The sequence below is a fragment of the Dendrobates tinctorius genome, unplaced genomic scaffold (genome assembly GCF_039654945.1).
Source record: "Dendrobates tinctorius isolate UK_male_01 unplaced genomic scaffold, ASM3965494v1 ptg000086l, whole genome shotgun sequence".
In the NCBI taxonomy this organism is placed as follows: domain Eukaryota; kingdom Metazoa; phylum Chordata; class Amphibia; order Anura; family Dendrobatidae; genus Dendrobates; species Dendrobates tinctorius.
The window spans coordinates 9660285-9684812 of record NW_027361754.1 but is presented as its reverse complement, the minus strand read 5'-3'; the positions used below and the strand labels follow the sequence as shown (position 1 = coordinate 9684812).

Here is a 24528-nt window from a genome sequence, read left to right as displayed (position 1 = left end):
AGCCCTTTCCAAGGAGTTGGGCCTACCTGTCTCCACTGTTGGGAGCATCATCCGGAAGTGGTAGGCTTATGGAACTACTGTTAGCCTTCCACGGCCTGGACAGCCTTTGAAAGTTTCCTCCCGTGCCGAGGCCAGGCTTGTCCGAAGAGTCAAGGCTAACCCAAGGACAACAAGGAAGGAGCTCCGGGAAGATCTCATGGCAGTGGGGACATTGGTTTCAGTCAATACCATAAGTAACGTACTCCACCGCAATGGTCTCCGTTCCAGACAAGCCCGTAAGGTACCTTTACTTTCAAAGCGTCATGTCAAGGCTTGTCTACAGTTTGCTCATGATCACTTGGAGGACTCAGAGACAGACTGGTTCAAGGTTCTCTGGTCTGATGAGACCAAGATCGAGATCTTTGGTGCCAACCACACACGTGACGTTTGGAGGCTGGATGGCACTGCATACGACCAAAAGAATACCATCCCTACAGTAAAGCATGGTGGTGGCAGCATCATGCTGTGGGGCTGTTTCTCAGCCAAGGGGCCTGGCCATCTGGTCCGCATCCATGGGAAGATGGATAGCACGGCCTACCTGGAGATTTTGGCCAAGAACCTCCGCTCCTCCATCAAGGATCTTAAGATGGGTCGTCATTTCATCTTCCAACAAGACAACGACCCAAAGCACACAGCCAAGAAAACCAAGGCCTGGTTCAAGAGGCAAAAAATCAAGGTGTTGGAGTGGCCTAGTCAGTCTCCTGACCTTAACCCAATTGAAAACTTGTGGAAGGAGCTCAAGATTAAAGTCCACATGAGACACCCAAAGAACCTAGATAACTTGGAGAAGATCTGCATGGAGGAGTGGGCCAAGATAACTCCAGAGACCTGTGCCGGCCTGATCAGGTCTTATAAAAGACGATTATTAGCTGTAATTGCAAACAAGGGTTATTCCACAAAATATTAAACCTAGGGGTTGAATAATAATTGACCCACACTTTTATGTTTAAAATTTATTAAAATTTAACTGAGCAACATAACTTTTTGGTTTGTAAGATTTATGCATCTGTTAATAAATCCTGCTCTTGTGTGAAGTTTGAAGGCTCTAACTTATTTGCATCTTATCAAACCTGCTAAATCTGCAGGGGGTTGAATACTACTTGTAGGCACTGTATGTGTAATTACAGAACTTTATAGATCCTCCTGCCACAGATTCGAACTTGTTCACACAAATGTAAGGTTTTCCGCCTGTACGGAGAGTCCTGTCGCTCTGGAAGTTGTGGCACTCGGAGCGGTTTTATGACCTAATCCAATGTGTTGCGTGATCTTGACTAAATAAAGTGCATAACAGAATGCCATATGCTGAGAAAAAAACAAATATTAAAAAGGAAGATCTTGTTGCATACAGGCAGGAATGTATGTTTTGGGAGTGAATGCACCTTTAACCACAGCTCTGCCTCCTCCTCTCTTCCTGCTAAGAGCTTTTGGCCGTACATTGATGGTTTAACCAGGAGCCCTGTCATGTTATTTATAAGCATCAGTAAATATCGATTAAAGTGACACTCATACGTTTGGAGAGAGGGCTGCCAAGACAAGCCAGTGTCTCCAAATGTTAGAAGTCAGGAATCGCAGCAGCTGTCGTCTTCTAGAACTGATCAATGGATATTACTAATTTTGGAATTTTCTTGTGGGTGGTTTTTCCTTAGGAAGAACCTAACTGTGGTTTTCAGCTGAAAATATCAAATCTATAAAGCTTTTTTTCCCCTTGAATAAACAAAGAAAATTAGATCAATCTTATAAATATTCAGCACCGGGTTATTCTTTTTTTTCTCCTTAGAAATCATATAATATGCAATTAATCAATAGGAAACTAACCATGGCTTCCTTTTAGAGAAAATATACATTTAGTCCTAAAAATAAACAGCTGATATCTGTATTGTTCCACCACAAAGTCATTTTAATGAGCTAACGAAGCCATATAATATGCTTTTACTTGCAGTAATGCCGTGTTTTGTCTTTCTGTTACTCTGCCAAATAGCTGTCAGCATTGTTGCTGCTTTTCTTTAATTTAGTTGTTTGTTTCTCCAGCCATTCTGGGTGGTAACGGCATCTTCTTTTGGGCTTTTCTTCAGGACTGCATAGCTGCTGGTGGGCTTCATTCTAAAGATGGAAGGAATGACTGGGGAAAGACTATATTCGCCTAGGCGCTGGAACAGTTTTAGAATAAGGGATGGGCATATTGTACCTGTGGCTTAGGTAGCTGCTATGGGGCCCATCTCTCTACCTTTACTAACGGGCTTTGTGTTCCTCAGAGGGATCAGTGTTGGCAACAAAGTATGGCCAGAAGGCAACTTCACCCTAGGTATTGCACGGGAAGGAAAGTGTGCACCAGACCATATAACTCCAAACTGGTGGAGTACAATTGGGTCGCATTTTGATATTTTTAGTGTAGCTTCTCTGCTCTCAACCATTTTATTAAATGAACTTATGTGTAAGGTTTTGATGAGATGGCTTTTGATTCAGGCGGATCATGTCTGCAATTGGCCCTTGTGTAGCTGTGTGTGTTTGCGTCACATGTGGTTGCAGAGTTTTCTTATCCATTAAATTAACCAAAATAATACATCATGCTAATGTGCACAAGCACATGGGCTGTTCTGTTCTTTGTGTACAGACAGCTTGCAGACCAAAAGTGTGCCAATCTGAATGAGGCCTAAATAAAACAGAGACTGTGAGACAACACTGCAGAAATCGTTTCATGGAAGAGGAGGATCAAAGACACTGAAGTCATAGCTTGGTATCTGATCGTACTAACAGCCCACAGCTCCTCTGCTCCGATTCTGAAGCACTGTCATATTTTAAAGATGTAAGAGGGTAAATATGTGTAAAGCGGTGAAAACTGAAGGGAAGTGAGCGATCATTGCAGGGCTCCCTCTGGACGGCTGCAGGAGACACGAGCATGGCCGCTGTCTTTGTGAAATTCCCGTGGGTGGAGGGAGCTGATTTTCTGCCGTTAATATTGCATCCGTTGATGAAGAATTCGTTAGGATAATGGAACAAAGCTAAAATATAAATGACTCTGTCAAAAAGCATCTTTTTTTTCTGCTTTTTAGATTAGCTTGGAAGTCTTGGGATTTACCTTGGTACAAGCCAAGGTGAGCATTGTCTGCCACGTTTTATTTTTAGCAGTATTTTATTAAAATTATCTAGAAATGTAAAGTGACCACCATACTATGCAGGTGAGCTGCAAACTAAATAGAAGGGTTAGAAGAGGCCGCAAGTCCCCCCTTCATGTTTAAGACAAGTGGTGGTAACCAGGTTTTTAGATTTTTAGATTATCTCACCACGAGCATTGTATGAGCTTCTCAAATTAATGTATGTAATTGATTGTTTAAGGTGCTGACATGTTCCCCTTCTGTCCACAGTAAAATCTGCACTGAACAGGTTTGTTTGCTTTTCTGAGATCTGATGTCCTGTAGTACTAAACTGATAAGTGCTGTCACTATACATGATCAGGTCATTATGCCAGGATAAACTGGAATCCGGCCCTCATGTTATTCTACTTCAAGGCCCACAAAAGTCCTATGAGTAATGATCCCGTTACATTTAGCGATGCACCAGCGATCCCGACAACGATACGACCCGGTCAGGATCGCTGGTGCATCGCTAAATGGTCGCTAGTGAGCTGCCAAACAGGCAGATCTCACCAGCGACGGAGCGATGCTCGGCGGTCGTTACTTACCTGTCACATGCAACGATGATGACGTCTTCCACCTGCATCCATGCGTCGCTCGTCGGTGCCAGCGGGACGCCAGCGAGAAGAAAACAGCCCACAGCTCCTGTCTGAGCGTGTACACAGAGCAGAGTACAGACTCCAATGCTTTCTATTGTATTTGTACCCAGGTCCGTGTGCGCACTGAGACAGGAGCGGTGTGCTCCTCTGCTAAGCTGAGTACCTTTCAGTAAGGGGGATTCGGCCCTCCACCGAACTTATTACAAGTTAAAGGGCAGAAAAGTATATTAAAACAATGTTGTAAAGGTTTACTTGCTCTTTATCCATTTACTTACCCCTGTTGTTTTTTTCTGCACATACGGTTTCAAGAGCTGTAAATTTTTTTCTCATTCTTCCAACATATCTAGGAAAATAACATAGGACTGTTTCCGATAGCAGGCTATATTAGTAGAAACAATAAAGGAAATATGTCTGTTTTTCACAAGAATCAGGGAACACTAAAATACATGATACATTTTGTTGCCCTGTCCTTAACAATTATTGACTACTGCACCCTCCCTCCCTATACTTGGGAGTCAGGTAACTATTAGGACCATGGGAGGAAGTGCTGTGTATACAGTGTGAAAGGGATCGCAGAGATGGTAGTAAACCATTGGGGAGTCTGGCTGTATCTGACAATACGCCTGCATAATTTCATGCAGCTGTTATACTATGAAATGATGTTTTAGAATGTCACATCAGGGTAGAGCATGGGCCAGCTGGACGTTTATTGTTAAGGACTTGATGTAATTTCATCAATCATCCACTAACAATTCAATGTAAACAATGTATCTGACTACGTCCTCCATGCCTTTACTGATCACTACTGTGATCACAGAATGGATCTGTAATCTTTTATTAGATTTTATGGCATGTTATCATATATCCTGGACAGAAGTATACTTTCAGTGGTGCTTTAAAGTTTGTGAAACTTTGAAAGAATTTTCCATATTTCAGCTCAAATGACCTAAAACTACATTAGATTTTCACACAAATCCTAAAAGTAGATTAAATGAACCAAATCAAATAAATGAGTAAAAAATATTACACGTTGTAATTTTTTTTGGAGGAAAATTACCTAATATACACATATTATTCACATATTAGTGAGTGGTAAAGTATATGAACCTTTGCTTTCAGCACCTAAACGTTTCTGGAAATTGTTAATTAGTGCTGCACATCGACTTGGGGGAATTTTAGCCCATTCCTCCCTTCAAAACATCTAATTTTAGTACTTGTGTCAGAATCTGCTGGTTGGCACCTTCAAAGGTTCACAAACTTTTGCCACTAACAGACATGCGATATTAGATCATTTTCTTAATTTCAAAAACAGTCTAATTGACTAATTTGGTTCTCTATATCTAATTTTAGGAATCGTGTAAAAATCTGATGTAGTCTTGGGTCAAATTTATGCAGAAATATGGAAAGTTCTAAAGGATTAACTAGAGAAACCAGATAAAAACTGCAGAAAATCCCACTACAGAATAAGACATGACGCCATGTTTTCAGGAATTGGCTGGCTCCTCAGTGTACTGGTTTTGGTCTTAGTCATACACTTTTCTACAGGATTATCACAATATCTGGATTGTTTGATTGTAGCACTCATGATTCACTAATACCCATAAACTCCCTTGTGTGTTACTTAGGGAAATTGCCCCACAAGTTTTCTCATTCCATCATTCAATGGAACCACAATCGTGTCGGGACATATGAGATGCAGTAAAGAGTGGTGCTGCTTTTTGATACATACTATGAAAGTTGTTGACTTTGCTTGTTGCCTCTTTGATGGTTAAAAAGCATTTTAAAGAAACACACACCGACCACTTCTGCTGAAGCCTCATTTCACAGGCAGCACTCAATGCACTTGTTGTTTTCCCTGCAACACAAAAGAAGTTTTTGAAAGCTTTGCAAGTAAATTTTACACTTGGACATTCAAGTTACAAGATCATCTTTTCAGCTCTTTGGCACGTTCCTTGCTGTGTCCTGTCACTATAAAATCATCTTCTCACAGCCCCTGTGTGCCCCTTTATACCCTGAGCGAGCAGCATCAAGCTTCCCTTGCGTGTTCCCCTTTAGAAGAACAACACCGATTTCCAGCGCTCCAGCAGAGAGAGCCACCGCTTGGAGTGGTTTTGTTTCCTGGAAGAAGAAAAGATGTTGAGTTCTAACTTGTCACCTTCATTTCTCCCCTGTTACCTACTTCATCATTATCTTAATCACCATTGTGTTCAATTTGACCGTTTTCCTTTTCACGGCTTCTGGTGTGTAATGCGTTGATGACAGTCACCCCAGGATCTATTGCCTAGGGAACATTGCTGTTAGGCCTTTGCCCTAGACCCTCACCACCCTCTGTGTCACTTTCTATTCTTTGGGGAGGTTTTCTCTTGTTTTTTTTTTTTTTTCTTTTCTTCTTTTTTTTTGTCTTTTAACATGGTTTTACTAAAAAGTTTTTTAATCAATCAAGTATGAGGCATTAAATTGGCTTTGTCACGGCTGGGTTGTGGGTCGTGTGACAATCACACAGTCTCTTGACAGCTCCTGAAAGGCAGAGAAGGAATATGGATATTTTTCGAGGAAGGCTATGGTTTCCATGACACCACTCCATGTTGTCCGTTTCCCCAGCGATTCATTAGGCTCTTGGGGGTCTTGCACTTTCCAAAAGAAACTAAGATCGGTGTGTGTGCTTTTTCTTTTTTTTTTTTTTTTTTTCCTTCAATTCAGGGATTCTGGAGTCGGGCTAGAGAACGGAATGATGGTGAATGCTATGCCAGCTGCCCTTTTTTTTTTTTTTTGTCTGTCTCTCCCCTTTGGTGCAGCATGCACAATATACACCAGAGGGGTGTACTGTGTGATGCTACCAGTGATCTCATTACCACTTATGTACTGTAGGGAAAAAGAAAAAACACAGGAGTCGGATAAAATGCACAGTGGCCTTCCAAAATCGGAAGCTGTAGTTCACACCCTACAGACATTGGCTATGGGTAGCAGTTGAGCTTTTACAGACAGGTTTACCTAGAAGAGAAACAGATCACACTATACAGTGGTAATTGAATTTTCTAAGGCAGATCTAGCTTAAATATGCTAAGTGCTTTTAATTTGGTTAGCATTCCTCAAAGGTCATTTAGAGGGGAGTGTTTTAACACAATAGCTGCTGGTTAGCATGGCAGTCCTGATGAAGAATGAGAAATCACTTGTGTGTTACCTCGTCTCCTGCTGCATTAATGTGTACTGTCTACCTGCTAGACCCACCTCTCACTTATCACGTTTCCCCACTTTTCCCTTCTCTTCTCCCCTCGCACTCTTTCTCCTTTTATAATTAATGATTAGTTTTAATTGGTTTGCTTAGGCAGTCTGACAGCAAATTAGCTAAAGCAAGCCAGCCGCTGCCAAAATGTGATGTGGGATTGCTTTGCTCTTCCAGTAGGTGAGAGAAGACGGAGGACAATTTTTCCTTGACTTTTTTTTTTTTTAGTGTGCGTGTGATATTTGGGGTCTTGTATTTTAAAGCAGTTTGCCCGATGCAAAGTTCGAAAAAATCCTGAGTATTACATAGAATTGGATATAGTGTAAAGGTGCATCTAAAATATGACGAAACTATAATGTACCAGATAATTTGATCTTTAATATAAGAAGGTAATTAATAGTTCATCTGTAGAATTACTTAAAGGGTTTTCCCACTAACAAAATTTAATTTTAATCAATAGATCTTTGAATAATAATAATTTCCACAACTGGATATATTTAAATAAAATGTTCCTCGGCTGAGATAATCTTCTAAAAGTGCCCCTACTGTGTACTGTGTAATGGCTGTGTCTGACCATACAGGAACATGGTCTGATCATACTACAGCTCCTAGACAGGGGAGGACTCAAAAGAGAAGATACAGACATTACAGGACTGTATTGCAGCTTATTCTTTTTGTGAGAGAAAACTTTTCCCTGCCTGTTTTTAAACAATGATTCACTTCAAAGAAATAATCATTTGTGATCCTGTACTGTAATGTCTGTATCCTCTCCTGTGTCCTCCCCTGCCCAGCAAATGTGGTATGATCAGTAAGGGCCCCGTCACACATAGCGACTCACCAGCGATCCCGACAACGACATGAACTTGTCAGGATCGCTGGTGTGTCGCTACATGATCGCTGGTGAGCTGTCACACAGGCAGCTTCACCAGCAATCATCACCAGCGACGACGAGCGCGCGGCGCCGCTGTGCACCTTAGTTACCAGCGCGCTGGTAACCAAGCTCCCTGCACCAGCGCGCTGGTAACTAAGGTAAACAGCGGGTTTCTAAGCGCCGCGAGGCGCTTAGAATCCCTCTGTTTACCTTGGTTACCAGCTCCTGATCGCTGGTCTCCCGCCTGCCACACGCAGCGATGCGGGAGGCCAATGATCAAAAAAAGTCCAGGCTATTCGAGCACGATCAGCGATACTCGGCAGGGGGGCCGGTCGCTGATAGGTGTCACACACCGATTTTGTGACGCAACAGCGACCTTGCCAGCGATCTCGCTACTTGTGACACATAGCGGCGACCGGCCCCCCGATGGATATCGCTGATCGTGCTCGAATGTCCTGGGCAATTTTTTTATCGTTGGCGTCCCGCTGGCCAGCATGCATCGCTGTGTTTGACGCCGACGAGCGACCTCGTTGGCGATGCAGAACTCAGGGACGCAGGCGTGAGTCGTCAGAAAAGCTGCTGTGTGACAAGGTACCAACAACCGCTGAGGAAGTTATACGGATCGCCGTATCGCTGCTGCGTCGTTGAAGAGATCTGCCTGTTTGGTAGCTTACTAGCGACCATGTAGCGACGCACCAGCGATCCTTACCAGGTCGTATCGTTGTCGGGATTGCTGGTGCGTCGCTATGAGAAACGGGACCCTTAGACCGCTACATACGTACATTTTATATAACAAATGATTACTAAATGTCCAATTGTTGATCCCAAAGACTGGGGTCTCAAAGTCGCCTGTGTGAATGTGTTTAGTTCTTATGTGTGATGACTGCTTCATTTACTTCTCAGTCCTATAACATTGTGCAGTGGTCACTCATGCGCACTATTCATACATGGTAACTGGGGCTCTTGTTCACAGAAACTGTGGGAGTCCTAGTGCTTTAACCTCTCCCAATCTATCTCCTGATAGATGATGATAAAATAGAGTTGGATTAAATGGGACCTGCAAAGATCAAATTTGGTGGGTGACTCATTATTAGGCAGTCTGTTTACATCAGGGATGTTAAACTCAAAAACACAGCGGGCCAAAATTAAAAGCCTCAATAAAGTCGCGTGACAACTGTGAGACAGTGAGCGGTGTCATATGTGAGGGTTGCTATGTGTCCCCCAGGATGCGTTCAGAAGCGTATTAGATTCCCTGAAGTGCCTCCCACATGCTGGGAGGGCATTCTGGCCAGGAGTCTATGCTGAGGTTCAAAGGTACTGCGATATGTGTCCGGAGGTACCTTTCGAGTAAATTGCAATGGATCTGGTAACTGCCAATAGTGAAATCCGCACGGGGTCACCAACACATATTGGTAGTTGTAGACTACGCCACCCGGTACCCAGAGGTGATACCACTTTGCCACGCCTCGGCTAAACTTATAGTCCGTGAACTATTTGCCATGTTTTGTCGCATTGGGCTACCCAAGGAGATCCTTACAGATCAGGGAACTCCTTTTATGTCTAAGGAGACCAGGGAGCTATGTAAGCTGCTCCAGGTTAAACGGCTACGGACGTCGTCGTACCATCCACAAACCGACGGGTTGGTGGAGAGGTTTAATAAAACCCTCAAAGCCATGCTTAAAAACGTGGTTGCCAAGGATGGGAGGGATTGGGACATGTTATTGCCCTAGCTGATGTTCGCCATCCAGGAGATACCCCAGACGTCCACAGGTTTTTCCCCGTTTGAGCGGTTATATAACAGGCATCAGAGGGGATTGCTTGATGTAGCTAAGGAGATATGGGAGCAGGAGCCCACTCTGCATCGAAGCGTAATTGAGCACGTAGCAAGCATACAGGATCGGATTGCGGTCGTACGACCCATAGTAAGAGAGCATCTGATGGATGCTCAGGCTACGTAGAGCCGCACGTATAATAAAAGGGCCAGGGTCAGGACCTTTAAAGAAGGTGACTGGGTGTTGCTACTAGTGCCCACCCCAGGGAGTAAGCTCATGGCCAAGCGGCAAGGGCCTTATGCGATATGGGGAAAGGTGGGTGAAGTGAATTATAGAGTGTACCAACCTGGAAAAAGGAAACCCGAGCAACTGTACCATGTAAACCTGCTGAAAGGTCTGGAAGGACCAGGAATGTTTGGTCACGGAGGCATCTCCGGTCGTACCAACAGGGGTCCCTCTGGCACTGGCAAATGACACAGCAGGGGGTCAGGTTAAAATAAATGAGGCTCTTACCAAACAGCAGTGGCAGGATGCTCAGGCCCTCATGCAGAAGAATGCGGATGTATTCTCAGAGCTGCCGGGGCGGACCTCAGTGATATAACATGACTGAGCCCCGGGTAAGGGTACTGATGAAACCGTACAGAGTGCAATAAGGCCGAAGGCAAGCCATCGTGGCCGAGGTGAATCAAATGCTCCAGTTGGGAGTAATTGAGGAGTCCCGAATTGAGTGGGCCAGCCCCACTGTCCTAATCCCAAAACCAGATGGGTCATTACGCTTCTGTAATAATTTCAGTTAAATGGAGTGTCAAAATTTGACCTCTATCCCATGCCACTGGTGGATGAGCTAATTGAGAGACTGGGGGAGGCCCAATACTTCACCATGCTGGATCTCACTAAAGGTTACTGGCAGGACCCTTTAACAGAGTCAGCAAAAGAAAAGACCGCTTTTAGAACACCAGAGGTTCTCTTCAATATGTTGTCTTGCCTTTTGAGTTACATGGGGCTCCGGCCACATTCCAGAGGCTGATGGACATTATGTTAGCGCCTCATGGGGATTACGTATTTGCCTATTTGGATGACAGTCATCTTTAGTACCGACTGGGATACCCATCTGTCCCAGGCCTAAGCAATGCTGGAGTCTCTTAGAGTCACGGGGTCAATAGCAGACCTAAATAAATGCGTGATGGGTCTCACAAAGGCCCGGTACTTCGGATACGTGATCAGCCGCAAGGTTATCAAGTCCCAAGTGAACAAGATTGAGGCCAATCAACACTGGCCCAGGTCTTAAGTACCAAACAAGTGAGAGCATTCCTTGGCATCATTGGGTACTACCGCCGATCTATACACAATTTTGCTTGGAAATCAGCACCCCTAACGGACCTGTTAAAAGATAAGAAGACTGTGATGGTCTGGTGGAATCCTCAAGCGAAAGAAGTGTTCCAGTCTCTGAAGTCAGCGTTGTGTGGACAGCCAGTCCTCATCAGCCCCGACTTCAAGAAAACCTTTATTGTGCAAACCGATGCCTCAAAGGTATGCCTGGGGCGGTGCTGACGCAAGAGGTGAACGGGGATGAGCATCCAGTCATCTATTTGAGCCGGAAACTGACACCGGCAGAGAAAAATTATTGCGTAGTGGAGAAGGAGTGCTTGGCGATTAAATGGGCCTTGGAGTCCCTACGCTACTATTTGCTCAGGCGTCAGTTTCGTTTGGTAAGGGACCATTCACCCCTCGTCTGGATGAGTAATGCAAAAGAAAGGAATGCCCAAGTCACCAGATGGTTTTTGTCCCTATAAAACTTCAGTTTCTCAGTAGAACATCGGGCGGGGAAATCGCAGGGAAATGTGGATGCCCTGTCACGGGCCCCCTGTATGGTGACAAATGTTCAACCCCACAAGTTTGAACAGAGGGGGGGGTATGTGAGGCAGTGACCGGTGTAATATGTGACTGGACTGTCTTTGATTACCCGGCTTTGATCTGGAGGATACAGTGTGCTGTGCACTGTGAGTTTTTTTTGTTGGACATTTAAACATGTTTTTGGTTTGAACGTGCTTGGGTCACTGCCTCATTCCTGCACAGCGTGAACACTGTTGCATCACACAACCTTGATATTTATTAAAAAAAGTCTACAATTGAGGAAGTTTTTGTCACGGACGTGGTTTGTGGAACCACTGGGCCACAGACCGTGGAGAGCCTGGAGGGGTGTGACTAAGAAAACACCTGACTGTTCCGTAGAGCCTCTGATTGTGAGGTTCTGGCTCCCGATGAACACCAGGTGCCACTCCAGGACAGACCAAGAGACGCGCAGCAGCTGGACCGAGAGGACAGACTGGAGGGGAGCGACTGGAGGGGTTTGTATTAGAATGCAGCAGACAGTTCGCATCAGAGTGCAGCAGACAGAGTTTGCACCTGAGTGCAGCGGACCGGGTTTGTATCAGCATGCAGAAGGCAGGATCTGCATCAGCGTGCAGCAGGCATGATCTGCATAAGAGTACAGTGGGGACTGGTATGCAACCTTACACAACTTAGACAGCGAAACAGGAAGGTTGCTCAGGCACCTCCCCAGCGGGGAGTAAGCAATATATACATAATGTCCCACAGCTATTGGCTGGGGAGGAAATAGCAAGTGCACATGCTGACCCTTTAAGAGGGCGGTAGTGCACCCACGCGCGCATGCCCTAAGGACATAGCTAGAGGACCGGGTGAAAGCATGGGGAAGGGAAGAACTGATCGCAGCACGGGTGAATGAAGAGATATGCCGGGGACCCTGCCTATCAGAGCAGGACTCCGGCATAGTGCTAAGAGTTTTTCCTCATAAAATATAACGATGAACTTTTTCCTATGGAAACAAACCTAACTGGGTTGTCCCACAAACAAAGTACATTTTAATTAATAGATGTTATAATAAAACATTGGAATAATATAATATGTTATGTAAGAGCAGTAAAAAGCATATACCGTAGTTAAATGGCCTAATTTAAATACCTTATGTAATAACAAATTATAAAAAAAAATCTTGAAAAATACAGATAAAGTATGTTGCACACAAAAGTGCCCTCAAAAACGGTATGATACCTCCAGAGTGAATTCCTCCACACGCACAGTATGATGACCCTACTGTACCCCCTTCCCTCAATCCCCCAACAAAGAATGGTGACCCCCATTAAGTATGATTCTTCAACTGTAATTCCCACACAGTAAATTGGCAATAAAAAAGCGCTCCTTACGTATAAAGAGTCCCACATGGTCCTCCATACTGTATAATGGCCACACAAAGTGCTCCTTACAGTATAAGGGGTACAAAAAGTGCTCCTTACAGTATAATGGGTACAAAAAGTGCTCCTTACAGTATAATGGCCCAACATAACGCTCCATATAGTATAATGGTACGACAGTGTTCCATCCAGTATAATGGCCCAACATAGTGCTCTGTCCAGTATAATGACCCAACATAGTGCTTCATACAGTATAATGGCCCAACAGAGTGCTCCATACAGTATAATGAGCCCAACATAGTGCTCCATGCAGTGTAATGGCCTCACATAATGCTCCAGTCAGTGTAATGTCCCCACATAGTGCTCCATACAGTGTTAGGGACTCAAATAGTGCTTCATACAGTACAATGTGCACCACATAGTGCTCCATAAGGTATAATAGGCCCCACATTAAAAAATTATACATAAATACTCACCTCTGCCAGTTCCCCTGCTTCTCTAGTCTCTTCACAGTGTCTTCCAATCCTCTGCACATCTCTGTACAGCTGGCGCGTGTTGTAATGATGTCATGGTGTCCACTGCGCTGAGACCTCAGACGCAAAGGGTGAATGATGGAAGAGGGCATGTCAGCCGACGCTCCCTCCTCCATCATTACTTTAAACTGTTTCGGCATCAAGGATGTTGATATAGTTGCTGGCCGGGAGAGGCCAAACATGCCGTATTTTTTGGGACTATAAGGCTAGGTTCACATTGCGTTAGGGGCATCTGTTTAACGGATCCGTTAAACAGATGCACTAACACAGATGTCATTTCTGACATCTTTTGTGACCTAGCAGTAACGTATGCGCCTAACACATGGTAGCTATTCGTTACCATGCGTTAGCCCATACAGGTCTATGCACAGCAAACACGTCCGTTCGCTGTGCGCTAGACCGACGCACCCTCGGACGTGCAGACCGCATTCGAGGGTGTGTCATGAAGTAATGCATCATCGCTAACGCATGACGTTTTTGGCATGCGTTACTATTATTGTGGGCAATGGCGGTGTTAACGCTTCCATTACATAGCGTTAGTGCCGCTATGTAACGGATGCCGTCAGCGCATTGCCAGCAATGCAATGTGAACCCGGCCTTAGACGCACTTTTTTCCAAAATCATTTTGGTGGAAAATGGGGGTGCGTCTTATAGTTGGAATATACTTACAAATACTGTGGCGGCGGTCCCGGTCCGACGCTGCAGGGCGATGCAGCCTCCCTTCCCAGGCTGGTGCAGTTGTGGTGCGGGGGGGGCTCCGCCGGCATTTTGTGAAAGCCTGAAGGCCCCCGCAGATCCATTGCTGCGATGAGGTGGCCTCCGGGAAAATGGCCACCGTGGGTGGAGCCTGCTCAGATTGAGGTCTTAGCACCCCATTCAGTATTCTCCCATCAAGGACTCCCAACACACTCACATCCAGCTTTGAGCACCTCCTCTAACAGAGGTAGTACCATCCTCCAGCGTACCATACCTAAAACATCTCTAAACCCCTAAGACCAGTATATGTGCATCCACATCTGCACTTCTGTGCTGGGATACTCACACAATTCACCATTTTGATATGTACTCTTCATGCATGTTTGCTAGACCTGGACCTAATTGCACCAAGCTGACAGACAGTTGCGAGCCACAATTCATGGGACCGCGAGCCACATGTGGTTCCCGAGCTACAGGTTGGGGACCTCTGCTCTAGAACAATGATTAGTGATGGTGTACACGTTGATGGCTTTGTCCTTCTCTGGGGCTACAGAACCTGTATCCATTGCTCTAGCAGCAGGGGAATGTGGGCACTTTTGTACACACCTACTTCATGATCCAATACAAAAAAAACATTAGAAGTAAAGTGAAGATGAGATGATAGGGGCTAGGCCTGTGATAGATGGAAGGAGGATGCAGGTTTTATAGATCATATTTGATAGGAGGGAATGGGGTTGTTGAGACAAGCAGCGGAGGCAGAGGACAGAATAAATGATCGTCATTATTAAATAGAAACATCCAATTTATCTCCGATACTTGTTGGCTGTGTTCAGTCTTTGGTCCTTGAGTTGGAATTAATCACTGGTCTGTATGTTATCATTTGTAAACATGTGCTCAACACATTAAGCACTGGACTGCAGAGGCATAGGTTTTAAAAGATTAACCCCTTTCCAGCTACCAGAGATAAACAACAAAAATATCATCCAACCTATAGTTTATAAGAATGGTATGAAGCCAGCAGGACCTAAAAGGAATTATCTAGCAACATAATGTGAATGCTTTGCCAATAGTAATATACTATAGTTATGTAATATGCAGCCAATTTGAAGACTCCCATCCAGATTCCAAAACCTCCAGTTCTACATGAGTTTCAATGACAGTGAGTTTTCTTCTCTGGGTCAGTAGTGGCTTTCTGTCTGGCTCACTGTATTATACATCGCCTGTAGTCTCCCATGTTTTTTAAGTTCTAACTTTTTTACTGCATGACAGAAGACTGTGAAGTGACATCATTCATTACAAAATAGTTAAACATGTGGCCCATAAAATGAGTGCTTGAATATGTAAACCCACACACGCATCCACTGCCATCCACAAAGCATTTTCATTAAGTAGATTATTTTTTACATGTAATAAACTAAAGGCGTAAATGTGCCTAATTCTTTGCAGGATGTAAACCGATTCATGGGAAGTGATGGATCCTTCTCTCGCCATGTCCCAGATTTCTCTCCACTAGTGAAAGTTTGTGAGGATGTCTGGATAAAATGGAAGAGACTGCTGGTGCTGAGAAACCCAGTGCCCCTCACTCTCACTCACATATTCAGAAGGCTTTGTGCCTTTTGCCTCCAAGCAACTTTAGCTGTCGTGTAACTCTGAAGTCAGATGTCCCAGGAGCACGTCTATACATCAAGAGGTCAATATGGCTTCAAAATAGCAATAATTCCTGAGGGGTATCTCGGTCTTCGCACGACTACCGTGCTGTCTCTCACTGAAGATCAAATGGATATAGACTGTTTAACGTCTTTAAAATTTAATTATCGAGATTGCAAATGTTTTATAACGGGAACCTCATGTACGGCTGTGTATGATCATTTCTCTCTCAGCCGCTCCCAGCACTCACCCTGCGGATGACTGTACTAAGTCGCCTTTACAGTATGTGGAAGTTTTATGTGCTAGACTTACTGTGCGCATCAGCAGTTCGAGCTTGGCTAAATATGCTTTGTTGTCTCTTTAATACTTTTTTGTGGCATTGGAGGGGTTAGGAGACAGGCAGAACATTTGCTGCCTCCCCAGCATCCTCTCGGAGAACTTCACTCCCCAATTGTTATGTGCGATCGGATCTGAAAGTTGCTCTCTAAGCTTCTTGTCACATTTTGACTTAATGAAGTGCAACTGAAGAGGGAATTTGGGTTCATCACGGCAGTCGCACTGCGCTCCCTTGTTGTCAGAAAAGAGGGGCGGTTTGGGACCGCAACGCAGCGCTGCAAGTCGTTATCATTCCGGTCAGTCTGTTTAACACAAAATTAAACAAAGAACTAATTAGTGCCTCATGAATTAATAAATGCACAGTTGCTTGGCTAGAAAAAAAATAAAAAGAAGGGGTAGCAGGGAAGAAAGGCTGAGAGTTAGTGGCTCTGTGTCTTTGACAGGGGACGCTTTATAATGGTGACATGAATCAAGTCTGCAGACAGTCTAACGTGCATTGTTTTTTCTTTTTAGCTTGGGCCTACACAAACACTAGAGTTTAATGTGCTGTGCGGACACTGACAAGAAGTTTGATTTTTGATATTACTACTTTGATATATTTTTCTTTTCTCTTTGTAGCTACTGTAGTGATGCTGTGTACTCTTATAAGATCTGCTCGTTTCAATAGTAGTCCTCTCCAACTTGTGGTTTTCAGGCTGTGCTGGGAGCTGTAGTCCTCTCCAACTTGTGGCTCTCAGGCTGTGCTGGGAGCTGTAGTCCTCTCCAACTTGTGGCTCTCAGGCTGTGCTGGGAGCTGTAGTCCTCTTCAACTTGTGGCTCTCAGTCTGTGCTGGGAGCTGTAGTCCTCTCCAACTTGTGGCTCTCAGGCTGTGCTGGGAGCTGTAGTCCTCTTCAACTTGTGGCTCTCAGGCTGTGCTGGGAGCTGTAGTCCTCTCCAACTTGTGGCTCTCAGGCTGTGCTGGGAGCTGTAGTCCTCTCCAACTTGTGGCTCTCAGGCTGTGCTGGGAGCTGTAGTCCTCTCCAACTTGTGGCTCTCAGGCTGTGCTGGGAGCTGTAGTCCTCTCCAACTTGTGGTTTTCAGGCTGTGCTGGGAGCTGTAGTCCTCTCCAACTTGTGGCTCTCAGGCTGTGCTGGGAGCTGTAGTCCTCTCCAACTTGTGGCTCTCAGGCTGTGCTGGGAGCGTTAGTACTCTCCAACTTGTGGCTCTCAGGCTGTGCTGGGAGCTGTAGTCCTCTCCAACTTGTGACTCTCAGTTCGTGCTGGGAGCTGTAGTACTCTCCAACTTGTGGCTCTCAGGCTGTGCTGGGAGCGGTAGTCCTCTCCATCTTGTGGTTCTCAGGCTGTGCTGGGAGCGGTAGTCCTCTCCAACTTGTGGTTCTCAGGCTGTGCTGGGAGCTGTAGTCCTCTCCAACTTGTGGTTCTCAGGCTGTGCTGGGAGTTGTAATACTCTCCAACTTGTGGCTCTCAGTTCGTGCTGGGAGCTGTAGTCCTCTCCAACTTGAGCCTATCAGGCTGTGCTGGGAGCTGTAGTCCTCTCCAACTTGTGGTTCTCAGGCTGTGCTGGGAGCTGTAGTCCTCTCCAACTTGTGGCTATCAGGCCATGCTGGGAGCTGTAGTTCTATTAAACTCTAGAGCTCTCCTGAAACTATAAGTTCCAATGTTTCTGGCAGGGCATGATGGAAAATGTAGTATCTTGCATTAGTTAGACACATGTTAAAGTTATACGAATAGTGAAGTGAAGGGATCTGTTCTATATACTAGGAACATTTATTTTGCCCTTTAAGCCCCAATCATGTAAGGATGACCCGGATAATGAAATGAGTCCTGTTTGTAAGAGAATTGGATCCATCTGGGCTGGTGCACATGGTGGTGATGTGCAGTGATGTCCGTAATGGGTATGTGGGCAATAGGACGGGTTGCTGGTGCTAGTTTCTCTGGTCACCGGTAACACTGTGTGCTGATGGTGTATTGTCAGGGAATGCAGATCTCACTCATTGCCGCTCTGTAAGGAGGGGGCTGTGAGGAGCCGGGGAGGAGGGAGTCCATCCTTAAGAGGACATGTCAAGTGCAATTAGTGTTATCTTTCTAAATATGTACTGGGAACACAGCATACAAGAACAGGTTTCTATAGCTTTAATGGAGACATATGCAAGGTCATATTGCCTCATAAAATCCCCCAATCTGATTTTAGGATTACGCATTCTCTGTAAATTGGCGTTGTTCTACTTGCATCACTGATAAGCCACGGTTGAAAGACACAAGAGGGGAAGCAAAAATTTGACAAAACAAATGTATATGTGCGCCTCTGATGGGATGGGAAAATGTGGTTCCTAATATATAGTGAGCAGCTGCCGTGTCTCCTGTACCGCACTCCTCCTCCTGGTGTGCAGAAAGTTCTGTTCTGCGCTGCTTATATTACTCTGACATTAGTCCTTGGCCACAGTCAGACGCATATTGAGGTAATCGTCATCCTATAACTAGACATGAATATGCCATGCCACTGACATAAAAGCATTTCACCCCAAATCCCCGCTAAACACAAATTATGGACCATTGCAGGGCAGCTCTCTTCTAAGGCTACACACGCAAACCGGGGCCATGGTGGTTTAAAAAAAATGCAACCAATGAATGCAGCGTAACAAGAGGTACAAGCCTGGAATTGGAGTAATACTGCAGTGTATGAGGGATCCGGGCCTTTCTCCGGATCTTGTGGCTGATGTAGAAATCTTTTTTTGTCCTATGGGACAGTAGCCACAGTGTCATAGTATAGGAGTTTTCTAAGCCTGAAGGGTTCACAATGCGAGCCTACCCATACGGTAAGTAGAATAAAAGGTGTAGAAGATGAAATATAAGTATGTATGTATATATGTGTATATGTATGTATAATATATATAATTTTTTTCTCATATATATATATATATATATATATATATATATATATATATATATATAAAAGGATCTGTTTATACCAATTAGTTTACATTACAGTTACATACTTGAAAAATCTAATTTAAAAGGGAAAATAAAGGTCCGTTTTCATTACGGCCCAAACGTTCTAACCAATTACATCTGATGTCCGTGTTACATGGCTTCTGCTCCTGTGTCTGGACAGTAGGGGACTGTGTAATCCTTACCCCTCACCCATGAGGGGCAGTTTCTGGATGGAAACATGTTCTCCAAACTCAAAATAAGCGAAAAGAAAGGGGAGTGAGGGCGGCAGAAAGAGAATTTTTAATCCTCTTCCTTCTGTTCCTGCGTGGCAGCAGGGGACAGTGTGACTTTGAACACGGAGTTAGATTTCTCTTCTTTAGATCTGCTCAGCGAAAAAAGAATGATACTGTAGATCACATAATTCAAGAGATCTGTTCTGGGAGGATGAGGGTTTGGATTAGTTAATTATCAACAATTGACACCTAACTTGCTGCTATATATTTAGCAGTGAATCCCCCCTCTACTTGGAGCTAAAAGTTTTCCTGTCGGAGCTCTGCAACATATGGCGGTAAATAATTCAGTGGCCTCTTCCTGAGTGTGAAGAAGGATGGGGATGAATAGAAAGAGACTTTATAAACTGTGCAAGTGACATCCCCATTCAGTGAGGTCGCAGATATTCCTCGTGCCAAAATCCATTTGTTCTATGTGTACAATTACATAAAAAAATCTGGCTTTTTAGAAATGTGAATATTGTTATATATTCAGCCTGTGCACCCCTTCCTTGCCCTCCTAAGAAGTGCCCGTTCTCTCCAGTCAGTGCACACGTTTATCGTCAGCTGCAGGCATTCTCCTATAGATCTGTGTGACACATGCTTCCTACAGTCCAGCCGCACTCCTACACACCGATGTCCTCCGCTGTATACATCTGCTGTACACCCGCCACCTGTGCCCCTCCTGTAGTAAGCACTTGACACCTGTTACATTAGGAGTCTGGTGTACCGCTGACACTGTAGCGCTGCTGCTCACCACGTCTTACTGCATACACTGTGGAAAACATCTAGTGTCTCTTTTATATACAGCTAAAGCCTTTGTGTTTTCTTTCTCATTTACTTCAATTAGGATGAAGTGAAGGCTGGGGCAGTGAAAGGGTTTGGGGCGTCTTTTTACAAGGTAAGAACAGTGACTTTTGGTCCTGCATACTTACGAGTGTATCATAGTTTTCTTTTATAACAACTTGCTGGCTGTTATGTCTAAGCAAAACCCATTACAAACCTGGTGGAAAAGGGCCGGAGCCCATATTGTGCCCTACATTAGGGGACACGTCCTTACTTCCCTGACAGCTCCACTCGGGTGGACGTGGCATGAGGCAGCTGTCGTTGGCATGGTAGTTGTGTAAGGCCATGTGCACACATTGCGAATTCGGCTGCGGATCCACAGCGTTTTTGGCTCTGCGGATCCGCAGCAGTACAGTACCACTATAGTCAATGGAAAATTAAAAACGCTGTGCACAGGCTGCAGATTTTTCCGCGGTTTTAAAACCGCAGCATGTCAATTCTTTGTGCGGAATCCGCAGCGGTTTGACACCTGCTCCATTACCAGGTGTCAACCCGCAGGGGAAAACCGCAGGCTAATCCGCAGATAAAACGCAGGTCTTTTGACCTGCGGGTTTACCTGCGGATTTTTCCAAATCCGCTCAGAAAAATCTGCAGCACAATCCGCAACGTGTGCACATGGCCTCAGGATATGTGCACACGTTTAGTATTTGCAGCAGATTTTTCTGCTGCAAACCCCAGAGCATTGACAAGAAACATGCTGCGTGAAATACTCATTTTTACTGTGTGTTTTTACTTGCATTTTTTCCCACTCGTTTTAATGGATGAAAACACAGAATTGACATGCTGCAGATTTGAAACAACGCTTTGAAGGTTCAGATCTGCAAGAAAAAAATAAGCCAGTGCATGAGATTTCAGAAATCTCATTTACTTTAGTGGTACCGAACAACACTACGCTTTTTTTCCATGAAATAAAAAAAAAAAAAAAAAAAAAGGGGCAAAAACGCAAGGTATGAACAAGCCCTTGAGGGGGTATTCAAAACTAGAAAAAAAGGTGCCACTCATGTCTACAGGTAATGTCTGGGTTAATCTAGTATTGCAGTACCACGCTCTACCTGTAGGCAGTAATGGCGCTGCCTGTTTGTCTAATCTTGAATCGCCTCTTTAAAATGTTGATTCAGATTTCTGACATATCAGAAGTTTTTAGTTGTATGGGTTCAGCTGCTAAAACCAAAAACAGGGGCCGGATTCTGAGAGGAAATGGGTAGAGACTATTACCGGTATTAGGGAAAGCTATTTCATACCCTTCCAGAAAATATCTGCACAAAATATTGATCGTACTGCGTTTTAAAAATGTAAAGCCTGCAGATCTGACAAGTGTTGAACTAGCATAGCAGTTTGTAAGTCACTCTGGTCACATCTCTGGGGAGAGACCAGCAAAGCCGATCACTGCCGGCACAGGGTAGTCCCGGACCACCACTGTTCAAAACTTAACATGTCCGAAGTTTTCTGAAACTTTAAGTTCACTTTTCAAATCCTCCTTTTTAAACTCAAAGGTTAAGTGTATCCTGAGTTTATTATGTGATCCAGAAAGTATTATTTGTATAAATTAAAAATATATTTTACATATGAGTGAATAAGAAGCAATAAAAAATAAATTCTATCAAATTGAGCATTTTAGCAGGTGCACAGTCCACCCCCAAGTCTGGGGTAGGTAACGGCTCTCTGAGATCTCTCGCAGTCCGTGCTGTCAGACCCCTTGTTTCCTTTGGTCTGGCTGGTGTCAGGGGTTACGGGTGGATCTGCAATTTCTGTAGATAGTTGTGATGTAACATGCATAGGTCCCGCCGGCCTCGGCAAGACATCCATCATCCTCCCTGCACAGAAGGCACGTCCAAACATTAGCAGCATGTGCCCTGCTTTGGGTCTATTTGGTTTTCTTTTTGTCTTTACATTTTGATGCCCAACTGTGAACCACTTTTCTTTTGTCCTGTCATTTTTTTTTTTAAATATCCATAAATATACATGCATCCACCCTTTTCTCCCATCCAGGCTAAACCCCCTCCTTAATTCAACCATCCTGCTTGTTTAGCTTTCGGCTTCTATTCTGACTTCAAAGCCATCCCCAATCATTGTCTGGCAGCTCCAGGCAGTGGCCTTGAAATAGGAACACAGAGCGAGCACACCGCAGGTCACATTAGGGCATCATGCCTGCCAGTGTGAATGGCTGCTCTGAGATTCTTACTATTCATTGTCATGGATCCTAGCTACCTGCCTCTGCCCCTATCCATGGCAGGGTTCCTCAGCCTGATTCTGCTGTAGAACGGTACTACTACTTCAATTCTATCTGAGGAGGATGAGCGTGCTACCCATCAGGGAATTTTCTCTGTGCAGGTAAAGTCTAGTCTGCAGGGTACTTGTTAGAGATTATAACGGAGGCTTCCTGCCCCTGAAGGTTTGGAGAATTTACAATTTTTCAGCCAACCACCTGATACTTCTTTTGAACAGCGCACGTCCATTTATCTGCTGATGAAGTTCGTTCAATGGGGGAGAATTGTCATTTTGACTAATGGCAATAAAAAGTGCACATGCTCTATTTCATTACCAGTCGGATCACAGCGTGTAAGTCAAGACACGAGCAACAGCAGCTGCTAAACCCCAGATCCTACTTGGATATCTAGGAGACTTTTTAATTTAATTGAATTTTACATGAGAATCACATATCTTTTCTATATCCATGTCTACCAAGAATTGCAGGAGGCCCAGCCCCCATATTGGGTCAAGTATTCCTTCTGAGTTTCATTATAGGAGAGAATACAATGGCCGTTCCAGAGTGACTTGGTGATAGACCCATAACCTCTGAAGCCAGAATCTGCACAGACCGTGGTAAGGCTTACTTCACACTAGCGTTTGTGTGCGTAGCATAGGGCTGCACACTTCTTTCCTTAAGATTCGCATGCGTCTTGCGTACCTATCTTTAACTTTGTGTACGCAGGGACATGTGCTATATGCGGATGCGTCCCCGTGCATCGTTTTGACGTGCCCGCCAAAGCAACATGTTGCGGATCTTAACCTCTTAGTGACATGGTTGGGGTTAGGTTTGTGGTTAGGGCTGGGATTAGAGTTAGGGGTGGAGTTAGAATTGGGGGGTTTCCACTGTTAAGGCACATCAGGTGCTCTCCAAACTCGACATGGCGTCCGAATTCAATTCCAGCCAATTCTGCGTTGAAAAAGTCAAACGGTGCTCTTTCCCTTCTGACCTCTGCTGTCCACCCAAACAGTGATTTACCCCCACATATAGGGTATCGGCGTACCCAGGACAAATTGGACAACTTTTGGGGTCCAATTTCTCCTGTTACCCTTGTGAAAATAAAAAATTTGGGGCGAAAAGATTATTTTTGTGAAAAAAATTATTTTTTATTTTTACGGCTCTACGTTATAAACTTCTGTGAAGTAATTGGGGGTTCAAAGTGCTCACCTCACATCTAGATAAGTTTCCTAGGGAGTCTAGTTTCCAAAATGGTGTCACTTGTGGGGCTTTCCACTGTTTAGGCACATCAGGGGCTCTCCAAACGTGACATGGTGTCCCCTAATTATTCCAGCATATTTTACATTCAAAAAGTCAAATAACGCTCCTTCCCTTCCAAGCTCTGCTGTGTGCCCAAACAGTAGATTTCCCCCACATATGGGGTATCGGCATGCTCAGGAGAAATTGCACAACAAAATGTATGGTCCATTTTCTCTTCTTACCCTTGCGAAAGTAAAAAAGCATTAAGTCTAAATGAAAATTTTTGTGAAAGAAAAGTAAATGTTTATTTTTTCCTTCCACGTTCCAAAAATTTGTGAAGCACCTGAAGGGTTAATAAACTTCTTGAATGTGGTTTTGAGTACCTTGAGGGGTGCAGTTTTTAGAATGGTGTCACTTTGGGGCATTTCCTATCATATAGGTCCCTCAAAGTCACTTCAAGTGTGAGGTGGTCCCTAAAAAAATGGTTTTGCAAAGTTTGAGAAATCGCTAGTCAACTTTTAACCCTTATAACTTCCTAACCAAAAAAAAAAAATGTTTCCAAAATTGTGCTGCTGTAAAGCAGACATGTGGGAAATGTTATTTATTAACTACTTGTGATATGACTCTCTAATTTAAGGGCATAAAAACTAAAAGTTTGAAAATTGTGAAATTTTGAAAATTTTCGCCAAATTTCATATCGAAGAAAATTTACCACTATCCTGTCATGAGAAAACAATGTCAGAATCACCAGGATCCGTTGAAGCGTTTCAGAGTTATGACCTCTTAAAGTGACAGTGGTCAGAATTGTAAAAATTGGCCTGGTCATTAAGGTGAAAACAGACTTCGTCTCAAAGGAGTTAAGGGGGTTTTACACTAAGCGATATCGCTAGCAATATCGCTAAAACGTCACCGCTTTTGTGACGTTATAGCGATATTGCTAGCGATATCGCTATGTGTGATACTTACCAACGACCGGCT

The 24528-nt window shown here is 44.3% G+C and overlaps 1 protein-coding gene and 1 long non-coding RNA gene across 7 annotated transcripts in view; one reads left to right on the top strand and one right to left on the bottom strand.

The window, feature by feature from the left end:
* CASZ1 (castor zinc finger 1) overlaps positions 1–24528 on the top strand; it is a 292892-nt gene that overhangs the window by 178022 nt on the left and 90342 nt on the right. For 3 of the 6 annotated variants that reach the window (XM_073585030.1, XM_073585029.1, XM_073585031.1), the window contains one exon: positions 20110–20160. The exons of the other annotated variants lie outside the window; for them this stretch is intronic. The gene's annotated coding sequence lies outside the window, so the exon portion shown is untranslated. The remainder of the gene's footprint in view (positions 1–20109; positions 20161–24528) is intronic. 6 annotated transcript variants of the gene reach the window in all.
* Positions 4045–24528, bottom strand: part of LOC141097671 (uncharacterized) — a 45564-nt gene continuing 25080 nt past the window's right edge. Inside the window, exons 3-4 of the long non-coding RNA XR_012234021.1 lie at positions 5499–5624; positions 4045–4112 (exon numbers count right to left, since the gene is read on the bottom strand). This is a non-coding gene — a long non-coding RNA (uncharacterized lncRNA). The remainder of the gene's footprint in view (positions 4113–5498; positions 5625–24528) is intronic.